Source organism: Charadrius vociferus, unplaced genomic scaffold, assembly GCF_000708025.1.
Source record: "Charadrius vociferus isolate BGI_N301 unplaced genomic scaffold, ASM70802v2 scaffold183, whole genome shotgun sequence".
NCBI classification, from domain to species: domain Eukaryota; kingdom Metazoa; phylum Chordata; class Aves; order Charadriiformes; family Charadriidae; genus Charadrius; species Charadrius vociferus.
In genome coordinates, this window is record NW_009648250.1 from 36402 (window position 1) to 46784 (window position 10383).

Genomic DNA, 10383 nt, shown 5'->3' on the forward strand with positions numbered 1-10383 from the left:
CTATGTCCTATAGATTGATCTGCCAGGACTAAAGAATGTCGGCAATCAGCAAGCGAAGTACAAAACCTTTGTAAAGAAAAGATGATCCTTTTCAAACTCTTAAGTAACAACAGTTTGGTTTCTTTAAAAATAAGTAAGGACAGATAACAGTAATAAATAAACAGCAAATAGAAGTGTAGTACCCAGAATGTACTTGATCTTTTTGTACTTGCTCTTTGATCCACAGTTTTCCTGGTATACAAAGTATAATGGTAAACTCTAGACATTCAATGTATTTAAAAATATAGTCATTTCAGCTGGGGACTAAATACAGAGCTAAGTGCACAGCACCAATTTATAAATGTTGTTTGTCAACCTCTTCCAACAAAAAGTTATTTGGTTTTGCAACTCCTTTTTCCACCTTCCTAGTTTTGTGTGTGGCAGAGTTCACTTTGTACCAAAATCTGTTGTTGAGAAAATTATGTCCTTTTCTGATGGAAATAAATTCTTATGTTCTGGCAACAAAGAACTGGAAAGCCCAATAAAAGCTATGACCTGGATCCCTATGGCCTGTTTGCACAATCTTTTTTTAAAATACTTTCACTATCAGTGGCTTGGCATCAAGCAGTAGGCTAGTAGGAAGAAAAGCGTAACAGAGTCTGAGGCCACCTGGAAGAGAGGTCCACAGCTTCCTTCTGTGGGAATATTTTTTGTAGTATTTCAGCATTTTCCAGCTGGACCTGGCATGCAGGTTGACTCACACAATTTTCAGATTTCCCCCATCGGGTTCATATTCCTGTCCCTGTGCAGGGATGGGATTACCAGGGTCAGTTGTCCCTCATCTTTTTGCCACCTTGATACAGGAACCCAAGCCAGATTTTCTGTGTAATACTAAATACCTTCTGGTCTCTCAGATTCGTATGCTAATCTTCTGACAAGTGTTCCACTGAAGATGGGAGAGGGACACCTGAATGATTCACAGAGATAACCAAAGTATCTGCATCGCATCTCCATCCACAACTCCTCTTGGTCACTTTAGCAGCTCAGGTGTGCAGTTCTCACACAGAGTTTGATATTTGTGCTGGTGGCTTCTCTATAGTCAGCACCAAGTGGCAGATGAATGGCCTTAAGAATTACCTTCCCAGGAGATATTGGTGTAGTGTGTGGATCAAAAATTTTACAGACTTTGTAGTTGCATGGAATGCAACTGTTTTTTCCTCCATAAGGAGACTTACCAGATCCTCTGAGATTCCTGGAAGCTGGAAATGGAAGAGGGATGCATCTACCTGTCTCTGAAAGTAGTTGTTGTTTTTTGTAGCAGCATCCTGATTGGATGAAGGTTGGTTGCCCAGAACGAGAAGGCACCTGAAGACCCAAGATGATTCCCAGTAGCTGATGGTTTGTTACAAGGCTGACACTTTTTCTGCTGGTTAAGACATAACATAATGAGCTGCTGGAGGACAATGTTCTTCTCATATACCTTCTAATGTGTTGGGAAGGATATAGACAATTTTATTTTTATTTTTCATGCCAGGGTTTTCCCTTCTAACATGATTCAGTGCAATGCTGCAAATTTTCTTTCACAGTTTTACAACATAATGAAATAATATATGTACTAATAATCCCATGTTTATAAGAAAGTATTTTGAAAAGTCTAAGAAAGAAAAACATATCCTGAACTGAGAATTTTTAATTATTTTGAATGAAGAACAATTGCAGGCAGTGCCCTGCTCACAAAGGAGCTAAAATTCTGCATCTGGTAATCTTCTTGATGGGAAAGGGACTGTTTTTTGCCCCTTAGCTTCCTCTGGACACTTCTATAAGAAAGAAGAGAAACATCCCTCAGATTTACCTCAGAAACCAAAAGAAAATATTTTTTTTAATGTATTAGAAAGCCGTGCCACAAAGAAAGCGACTGGATATAGGCTCAGGGCCAAAGATAGGTCTGTTTTGAGTTAAAACAGGGTTAGGGAATACCCTATTGTGAATGCTGTTTGACCCAGAAGGTACTGAAATTGGAAAGAGAAATGGGAGAAGAAAGGAAATAGAAAACATAAAGGAGAAAGACAAGAATAAAATATAAAGAAAGAAAACTTAAATGCATATGGAGGAAGATGAAAAAAGAAATAGAGACAAAATCTCTCAAGAAAATATATCATATGATCTTTTTTAATGGTATGAACATATAGTGTGAACATGACAGAGGGAAAAAAAGAAATGCTACTTTTTTCCAAAATAAAATGGTAATTCGTACTCTAGAATTGCTCCATGTACAATACATGGACTGAGATTTTAACATCATAGCAAGTAATGTAACAACTTTCTAAAAAATTATTTTAGGTTACTAAAGGATACATTAGTGCTTCATGTATTGAGTAGTATATGAAAACAATAGCATGCTATTTGCATTTCATTATGTATCAATATGCCAAAATGGGAAAACAAATTTCTAAAACTGATCACATCTTGTCTTATCCTTTAATTATCAAATGTTTTGAAAGGAAGAGTGATTATAAACAAAATATTTTCTATTTTAATATCTAGCTGCCATATAGAGTAGTAATAAACCATTGTGATGATTACTTACTGCTTAAGTTTAATTGAAACATACTGTGACTGAACAGGGAAATTTTGAACACTATTGTCAGTAAATGCATGTGAAGGATTTTCTTAACCATGCAAAAAGCAGGCATAAATCTGAAATAAAACATTTTAGTGGGAAAATGTAATACTCTAATTAATATAAGAAAATATTCCATTTCATCTGATTCAGACAGACTTGTTGCTTATGGGAAATTGTATTTTGCTAATAATTTGCCAAACAGACATATCTGATAATGTTTATTCTCATAAGCTTGATCCCTGCCATACGTATGCATGTTTATTGAAAAATTACATACTAATATTACTTCAGTATTATTTACGTCTTAAATTGAGTTCTGAACTGCTACCACAAATAAGATGTTTGAAAGCGAAACACATCAAATTCAGCTCGATTATTTCAGTCTCTAATTTTTTTTTAGGTACTCCTGCTTTTTAAAATTAGCACTGGGTTTGTGTCCCTTGCAGAAATATGTGCACATTGACTCCCATCCTGATTGCGTTTTTGAATAGTCGCAGCTTGAAAACAACCTTGCTGAAAAGTTGCAAAGATAACTTTGTTCAACAATCATGACAATGCTTCTTTGTAAACATTGATGCTGCAGTAATCCAGTGGGACAGTTTCATCCCTGCTGTAGACCCATGGACAGTCCTACCACTAGTGGAAAAGAACCTGCAGCAGGACTTAATTTGGCTGAGTAAAATAACTCTCTCTTGATTTAAGGTGAAGGTTTACATCTAACTCCTGATAGTTCTATACAGAGTTAGCTGATTTGTTTTAGGATATTTCTGGCATGGTGTAGGAGACTTCTCATTGTAAGTACTGTTCCTATCATACATCCTACGGGGGCTCCATCTGTCCTCTCCCAATTTCATTTGGTTTACATGACTCTTGCCTCTCTAAAAAGTGCTGCTTCTCTTGCAGTAATTCACTGTTGATGTAGAGATGTAATATTTCAGAAAATTAGTATCTGTGTTACATTATAAAATTTGAACGCTGCTGCAGCTACGCTTTTCTTGACGTAGAACAGTCACTGACTAACTCAGAAAAGACACAGTTGTTATTCTCAGCTTCAGTGTTCCTGAACTGTAACCCGTATGTGAAACCTTTCTTTCTAAGTTAATCATCTCAAAGTTAGCAGTCCAGAGACTTGCAAATGTTTTTTAGATTCAGCTTTATTGTTACTGCCCACGTCAGTCCTAGCTGTAGGAGGAAAGTTACATTCAAATTTATGTGTTGTTCTTAGCAGTTAAGGTATAATTTTTATACCTTTGACAATTCTTCAATATTCATCTTCCCCTATAATAGACTGCGTGCAATGTTGCCAGAATCCTGTCATATACAAGGGACTTTGATCAGGTTTCATTTTTTTTGTCACGCAGTTAGTCCAGGAATGAATGCGCAGCCTTAGCCTTCACATGCAAAGAGCATCAAAACTAAGCTCCCGTTTGTAGTCAGGGGTTGCCCTGCAAAATTAGAGACATCTGGGAAGTACCTGATAAAGTGTAGTTGAATTTTTAATTTGGAAAAAGACAGGTGGGAGGAGGACTATTCTGAACAGGCTGACTAACTTTAAATTCAGCTCAGCTGAGGAGTTTCACCTTTCTATGATGAAACACAGATCTTCTCCCTTTCTAGTAAGCAACTTCATTCACATTGATCTCGGCCTTTGGATTCTTCTCTTAAATACAACACATTAATTACCTAGTTTTCCAGTGCTGTGGTTCAGTGTTGTAGGACTATAGCCCACACGTTCCTGGATCTAATCAAAATACTACTTTCAATGCAAGGACTTTCACAAAACAAAACCCTCTAAAAGTGAAGTAGACACAAGCCCAGAAAGGAATGATACTGAAATAAAAGCATGAGGCACATTCAAACAAAAACCTAGATGCAACTGCATTGGGTTATGCATACATAGTAGCGTTGTAAGCAAACACTTGCTCTTTGGCAACATTTATCAATAGAAATTAATAATTTAGCCATAAGAGCTTTACAGTCAGTGCAAATAGACATAAAATGGAACAGTTCTGTTACATAAAAGCAGAAGAGGTACCAACGATGAACTATTATAAGAGATTTTAAGCAGTGTAATTTGTTTCTGTGGACAAATTAGTGTTCTGACAAAGATGTCTCTAGATCATGACACCAAGAATAATAGCTTGCCTCGTCACCAATAAAAATTCTGCAGCATTCTACTAAACAAAATAAAAACAATTTATAATCTTAAGGAAAATTGAGTAACTGACTGTTGGGAAAATGATTTATTATATATAGTAAAGGACCAGTTATTTATCAAGTAGACTGCAACATTAATCTAGTTTAATTTGTATTTTAAGTCTTTCTGTCTGAAACAGTCTCCAGCAACTCATTTAAATGCAACCTAAATTACAATTAGAACAGGAATACCAACAAAATTACATTTGTCTTGGCTAACTATAATCCAAAAGTTCATTTGGAAGCACCTGCAAGCAGCATTTGTTGCCAAATAGAGAAGGCAAGATTATGTTTCATTTGACACAATAAATTTTCTAAAGTACAGAATTTAAAATGTGTGCAGAACAAAGAACTTCTTGTAACCATGGCTGATTATAATTACGAGTAGTTCGGCACTGCTGAGGTACCTTGGAATGCTCATTGTTTAACCTGGAAACAATCTGAACTAAAACATAGCGTTAGTATTGCCTGAGAATATTCACAAAAAAAAAAAAAAAAAAAAGAGTCTCACTGGCTTAATCACTAGAACTTCACCTTTGGGAATAAGTAAAAGTATTGTGATCAAAAAGTTGTTATGCTAAAAGACTTTGGAGCAAAATAAATAAACAAGCAAATAAAATAAAAATCCACGAAGAAAAAAACCCAGCAGATCAAATCCAGTAAACCAAACTAGAACTCCAAAAAAATCCCCCACCTTTCTCTCAGAAAGTACATGGATTGGCTATCTTTTGTGAATGAGTAACTCATGAAGGATGAATTGCAGACTTAAAGTAAACAGGCGCGAGGTGGCAATACCTTCCCAGACTGTTTTATATGCCATTTATTGAACTTTTCCTTTTTTTAAAAAAAAAGGTTCAAATACAATATAAGATAATGTAGTGCTGATGTACCAAAATACTAAAGACTATTCAAGGTTTCAAGATAAATTTATTTTTCCAAGGTTGTGTGCCTGTAACTAGAGGTAGCAGTCTTCATTAGCATCATCTATTCTCTCTCAAAAACACGAACAAAAAGCTCGTGTGTATTTCTGCCAAAACTTTATATCCAGCAACTTTTATGCCAGTCTTTCAAAATCACAATTCTTTTATCTGCAGCAAAATCCAGACAAATACAACAGTTAATTTTAATGCCAGCATCAAAAGTTGAAAAGCCATCTGCAGAGCAATTTAGTTAATTCGCTAGGAAATGACATCAGTAAGTTTGTACCTATCGCAATCATTTGCAGAGTTGAGTTTGTGAGGGCAGATATGGTCTGCGCTTCCTTGTAACCTTGTAAAACTACCTGCTAGAAGGTATTCATGTTGCTAGATCAATTTCCTCACAATAGGAAGTTTGCTATACCTGTATGTTCTGAAAACTGAGAAGAGTCAGGGGGTCTACACTGTATGCACAGTCCGGAAGAATCATTGCTGTAGAATGCGTCGGTTTTTCCTCTTCATGTATGTGGCAGTCATCAAGTCTGAATTGCAAGTAGTGCTCCCTCAGGTTGAGATTTTCTACCGAATCAGTCACAACTGAAAGCATCCTTCTCCCAGATTTGCCCTCTCATTCAGCAGGTGGTTGTTCATCCATGAATTATGCCCTGGAAGGTGACAGGGTTGTGACTGACATTTTTTTCTTGTCCATATTAAGGCCTCCCAGCTCAATACTGGAAGAATATGATATCGGTTAGACGGAAAAGCCTCCTGCTTATCTCATGCTTAGCAGAGTCAGAGCTCTGAGGGATTTTAAGCAGTGTCAATACCCCGGAGATATGGGCCTAATCAAATAAACTCAGCCAAGTACAATCCTACCTTACTCAGTAATGATCAAAGTCAAAGAAGCCTGTCCTTACCACTTGTTGCTGTCACGGCATCTGTCTTGATCACCACTGGTTATTATAGAAAACACAAATATTAGTTGATGTTTACCAAGAAGTCTGATTGACACTTCTCAAGACTGTCCTGTTATCATCAGCCAATTTTCTACTTATGAATTGACAGACAAGGTTTTACTTAAGATCTCAGAGTCCAAGGGCAGTTCTGTGTGTAAGTAAGACTGGCTCAGCTGTGAATCTCACGTACAGTTCTCATAGATCAGATGGATAGCAATATAATGTAAACAAACTCTAATTTGAAAACATTACTCTGAAATGATAGAAACAAGTATTGCCATTCAGAAGCCATGGCAATACAGGGAGTGTTCAGTTTCCTCTGATGTAGGATATTATGAAGTTTCCTCTTCTTCAGACAAATGAAATAAGAATTTCTGCTTACACTTCTGCTTGTTCTCCTCTACAATTTCAAAGTAAATCAAAGCAACCACTTCTTTTTACAAGAGTTACTGAAGTGAGGTGCAAAAATTGCCATACAAGCATAAAATGAGATGTTCACCATTGCTGACAATGTCTCCTGTACAGCTATCAACTGTAGTCTCTGACCGTGTCCAGTAGAACCCGGGTTTCCAAAAGTTAGCTCCAGCATAGTCTTAATGTGATTCATGCTCATGTCATGAAATTGCAGACTAGTCAATCAATTCTTTTAAGAACAGACAGATAAGATAATGTCCTCAGCTGGAATTACAGACACCTTTAAATAGGTGTCTGAATTGTGACTCCCATGGCCATGGTCCAAGCACACTAAAAACTCTTTCATTACACAGACGATCCATATGAACACTAAAGAGCTGACGATTAAGATATGAATAACTTGGGTACATTCTCTTGGATCACTGTTGCCTTAATTTTAAGCTCTAAATTATTTTCAAGAGCTGCTTTTAAAAGATCTGTAGGTTATCAGCAGCCTGACAGACCAAATTTCCTGAAAAGGTGGGAAGAAATGAATTTTCCCTTAAGCCACACTTCCTTACAGCAAGAGATTCCTCTAAATACGGTAAAAACTATCTGAATAAATGTCACCTGTAGGTGGTGGGAAACGTGTTGTTTTTTTCTAAGATGTGTGTCAGAGCTTTGATTCAGGACTTTAAAAGAGCAAAATCTCAAGGATGTCAACAGTTACAGCAATCCATGGGCGGTCTGTTTGCCATCATGCATGTGTTGCACCTCATTATAGGATGCTTTCCGGATTTCAGTTTTGTGATTACTACTGCCATATCTAGCATATCAAGATGGATGGTGTTTTCAAAGGCATATTTTGGTACCAGGAAGAAGTTGCTTGTCTAGGCTGGTATACTTGGTTTCAGCAGTGAAGCCTTTTTTGATTATTATCCCTGCCTTTTGTTATTGTTCCACATGTTTTAATGAATTGGCTTTGCTTGACTTTTTGTTTTAATTTGGATGCATTTGTACTAGTTTATAAATATGGCACTAAGCATGTGAAACCAAACAAGATCTCTTGGTCACAGAGCTGATGCTGATGAAATTAATGTCAAAGTCATAGATGCCAAGGTGCAGCTACTTATAAACATGCTGGTATCAATGGTCATAATGCTTTTTATATTTCTTCCCCTTGGAATTACAGATGTCTTATTTTGAAGTAAGGGTAACTGTTAAAGCTTCTAAAATTTTGGCTGAAGGACAGTAACAGATAAGAATAGCTCAAGTGCTGTATCTGAGTATTCAGGAGCGGGATGAAAGAGAGCAAAAGCAATGGCTAGAGCATTTGTCATGGATGTGTGCTTTTTTGGGGCAGAAGATTTACGTGCTATATTTGTTGATTAACGATGTGAAACAATTAGGACAGACTAATTTCAGTCATTATCAATAGCTGAAGTGTGTGTGGCGGGAGGAGGAGGAGGAATATCTGTGTCTGTGCCTGAGTGTTCTCTAACTTATTTGGGGGAGGAAGGGTCTAACATACGAAAAAAAAATGTTTATGTAAAAAACAGTACTTTTTTTCTTCAGAGATAGGATTTGAACTTATACCAATCCAGACTGCAACTGCTTGCCGTGAGCAATAGCAGGGGAAGCTTCAATGCCATCCCGACCTTTCCCTTACACTAACATACAAGGTGTGTGTGTATATATAGCTGTAAGAAAAAGCTATTCAAGAGTTTATGAGCTTGCATACTTAAGGTACAAAGGTATGTACAATGGAATCTACGCTGAACCACATGCGAAATAGAATTTTTTTCCATGAAGCGGGACGGCATACTTAAGTGACAGATTTAATACTCAGCGGTATATTTAAACCCACTGTATCGGTCTGCCCCTTTCTACTGAGGTTTCTCATCACCAAGATAATTTATCCCAAGTAGCAGGAAATGAGAAAGGCAGCCTGGGGAACACAGCAGGGAGGAATAAGGGTACATGGCCTTCATTACCAGCAGTATAAGGCAGGAGCAAAGGGGTATCAAAATGCACCTTGAAGAAAATATACTGTGTAGATGTGTACCTCTATACTGCAGGTTGCTCAGTGTAATTCATCTATGTGAAAATGTGTCCTGACAGAAAATGTCTATTGATATTATTCAGGACAGGTCAGTATCATGTCTGGTAAAAGACTGGATATTCTACTTCACATCACAGGTAGTTAAACTGTGAAACTGTCTATCACAGGACATTCTGGATATTAAAAATAGCACATGGATTAAAAAAGTGATCACACAAATGTATAGGAATCTCAGTTAAGGACTTCACATTGGTAATTATGGAAAGACTTGGCTTTCTTCCTGGCCCAAGTAGCCGAAATGGTTCACCGAGGCTCACTTTGAAAACTCAACACCACGCTGGATGCTAAGCACCAGTTAAGCTGTTCTAGTGCCATAGCTTTACCAGGGGTACAAAGCTCACCTCTTTCCTCTGATCATTTGTGGCTTTTTCACAATGAAGCGTGTTGTAACTGTGTATTAATTTATACACTAGCAAATGTACTTGATATACTTATCAAAAGGAAGTAAATGCACGCTGGTCATTCCTGGCCCTTGACTGGGAGCAGGCACAAAATTATTACTGTGAAGCGACAGAGGGGTCCAGCTAACTGAACATGTCAGTATCCCTCCTCTAAGAAAATTCGTAACTATCCACGCTCACACTATCCACTAAAAAGTCACAAAAAATGGATGACTGTGGGTTAGATGAAATTTTCGTCTTACCCAGACTAGTAGCTCTGAATGTTAATTGAACTTCCCAGCTTTTTTTAATGTTAGCTTTGTAGAGTTAAAAACTGGCATTAGGCTAAACAAATCTTTATTTCATAGAATGAACATAGATAGAGTCCCAATATTAGTATTTACAGAAGTGTTAATTCCAATTAAACAACTGTCATTTAGATATGCATGGAGAAAAACAATGCAGAAGTTACCCTATTCTGTCTTTACATGTACTCCGCAACTTTCCTGATTGTTGGCACTACTGGTGGAAGATCCTATTCCAAGCTTTTCTTATAAGGAAGATCTGCTCTTCATTACTGCCTTGAACTTCTTCCATTTGCTTACCAAGATTTTTCTAGGAGCTACGGCTTCCAGCAACTCTGTTTCGGTCTGAACCAATTTCCCTTAAAACCTGATAATGCATTTTAGGCCATGAGAGAAAATTGATTACCTCTCTAGAGCTTTTCTTTTGCTATCGTGACTTAATTGAGCTTAAGGAAAAAGCTCCAAATTGAAGTTTTGGGTTCTGAGCATGTCCCAAGCCTGAGCAGAAAGGC